We start from the raw sequence: 2,969 nt of genomic DNA, 5'->3' as shown, positions 1-2,969 counted from the left end.
GGGGGGGGGGGGGGGAAGGCAGCCAAGTGGGGGGGGCTGCTCCACTCAAACAGCATATGGACACTGATTTACGAAATGCGATCCTATTCTCAGCAATCACCACAGGCTACTGACGCATGGCAGCTGATGGAGGTAAGGTAATTAGCAAAGCCTAACTGCTCCTGTTACTCCCTGAGAGCTAAAATGAGGGTTTTATCGCAAGCCCTGAATAGCCTTGAATGAGGAACATATTCGTGTTCAACATCAAACCGCCTGGTGGCCAAACCAGAGGCTGCGTAGCCACCCGGCCCCCACGGCTAGTTGAGAGGGGAAGAGCCGAACCTGCCCAGGTCCCTTCTCAAGGTGGCTGCCCACTCCACTCACCTGGCTCCTCGCCTTGCTCAGTGCAACCTCACTTGCCACCATCCTAAGTGGGAAGAGGGCAATGGCCTGGGCAGCATTGCCCCTGGGGTTAGCCCCCAGGGAGCAAGGAGTGCAGCTCCCAGTGCTTTACTGATTATCTCTGAGTTGTTTTTCCACCCTCCTTAGACTAAGCTGGTTCTCAGTGGCGCAGGGGTCCTAGCTGGGAGGAACCTATTCACAGAGGGAAAAAAAATACCACCTAATTTGGGCCCTCAAGAAGTCAAGAACCATTCAGCCCAAAGGGTATCCAAGCACTTGCTAGTATTTTTAATTTTTCACTTTACCTAAATGCTCAGAGCAAGTTTTCTTCTCTGGTTAAACTGCAGTTCCTTAAAAGCAGTTTATTTATAAAGGGAAGGCTGACTCAACCTTCACTCTAATAACCAGGAAAACACAACAGTAAAATGAAACAACAAATCATTGCTCTGACAGTAACGAGGCGCTTGCTTAGACATTTATCTGTCCTTTTACAGGGCAGTAATTTCACGGTTGAAAAGGCTTGTTTTCAAACTTCATGTCTGGGAAGAAATTGCCAAGCCCTGGCCAAAATCGCCTCGTTTAGCAGATGGTAACACTGTACATAATTAATGCATTCATTTTCATTCTTAAAAACTACTAAATGCAGCTTATTTGAATTTCCTCCTGAAAGCTAAATTTATTGGCTACAAAACATAGAGACTGTGCCAACTGTTTCAAGGAGATTATATCCTGTATTTCCCCCATTTTCTAACTGTTTTCCACTATCACCTGGGTGGCTCTTCCCCTCTCTATAGGAAGGTTCAGAGTGGGCGACAGCTTTCTCCTGTCCCTTTTATTCCTCCATATGTTTTCATGATAAAGGTTTCTTTCCTTCACCTCGGTTTAAAAAGCAGAAAGGCTGCCACTTGTTTGCTGAAAATTACTTTAAATTCATCAGCTCTCCCAGACCTAATAAAGTGACATGTTTACAATGTTAAAGGAAATCAGGTGTTTAAATGTTAAATGAAAAAAACATATTTATGTAGTGTTATAATAATACCGTTGGCCTGGCCTTTCTCAGTCTATTCATCAGGCAGCAATCTCCCCACAAGATGCTGTGGAGTCTGCATGCTGGAATGCCATGCAATAATAAGCCCAAATTCACCATAAATAACATATCGCAGCGGCCTCCCCCCTTGCTGCTGGTAGCCGTGGCAGTGGGGCACACGTAGGGAAAGAGTCGGCCCCCAGGCATGTGGCAGCATGGATGGAGCAAAGGAAACCCACAGGCAGGCGGGTACCGCTGCTACAGGCCCCCTGTGCTGCTCAGGCAAATCCCATTCATGCTGCTGGTCCCTTTTGTGCTGCTGGTCCCTTTCATGCTGCTGGTCCCACTGCAAAGAGCTGGAAGCAGAAAGCCTGGACCCTTGCTGGGTTCCTGGGTCACAGCTGCTGATGCCCTCTTCATTTTGAAGGCCAGCCTCCAGTGCTGCCATTGAAGCGGGGGCAGTGCACACAGGTGGACCATCACATTTTTTCTGGCATTCAGCCGTGCTGTTCCCAGCTCCACTGCTAGCCATTTTGTTACCTAAGTCCACGGTGCTAAATAGTATTACTGCCCCAAGTAAGAAGTGTCCACACTGCTTGAGATCCTTCCTTTAAAGGACAGAAACCTGTCCCGTCCTGGACAGTGATGTAGGTGATGGGAACCTCCAATTTTATGGTTTCTTCTTGAGAAGAAGGTTTTTTAATCTCCTACTCTAGTTTGTAAATTCAGTGGTTAGGTGTGCACCTCTCAGCGAAAAATCAGGAGGATTCAGTCATTTCCGTTAAAGTGGATAACAGTAGAGTCCCTTTGGCAAGTAATTCTTGCCGGACTATGGTTTATATGTGGTTTCCCAAGCCAGCTCCTACCTCACTGCAGCTGGGCTGAACACACTGCCCTCTGGATGTAGCTCTGCAAGCGAAATACCTTGTTTACCTCCTACACATCACTTGTTCCCACACTCTGAAATACACCATCACCCGTTACCATGTTCACAGAGGTCTGCTAAGAGGTGTTAATGGCATGGGTGAGTTTAGCCTTCTCTCACATTTACTTACTGCTGGGTCCCAGTACGGTTATTCTCACAAATCCCGTAGAAAAGAGCAGTCAGCATAGGCAGGTAGAATCTTAATGGTTCGTATTTAACAACGAGAATGTTTCCTTTCTTTTCTTTCCCTTTGTATTAAATTACCCTAAAAAGGAAATCCTCCAGTATCCCAACAAGCTGAAGCCCTTCATGGGACTCCCCACCAAGAGATGTGTTGCTCTACTACTGAGCAAGCCTAGGGAGAGAGCTGTCAGGGAGAGAGGCACAGCTTGCATCTTCCCTACTGAGTGGAAAGGCGCTGTTATTTTATTCTAACACATAGGTAACTGAGGCACTAGGTGATTTATGGTGACACAGCATGGCAGGATATGAATCACACGTCCCAAACTAACCTCATCTCTCTGCCCTTACCTGTTGCTAAATCCAATATCTATTCTTCTTTGGCCAAGGCCCCACATAACTTCTTTTATCCTTGTTGAACTTTTGTATTCTGCTCCATGTCCAGAGATTGGCATA

The sequence above is a fragment of the Aptenodytes forsteri genome, unplaced genomic scaffold, assembly GCF_000699145.1.
Source record: "Aptenodytes forsteri isolate BGI_AS27 unplaced genomic scaffold, ASM69914v1 Scaffold82, whole genome shotgun sequence".
NCBI classification, from domain to species: Eukaryota; Metazoa; Chordata; class Aves; order Sphenisciformes; family Spheniscidae; genus Aptenodytes; species Aptenodytes forsteri.
The sequence above is the reverse complement of the archived record's forward strand: the minus strand, read 5'-3'. Positions refer to the sequence as shown.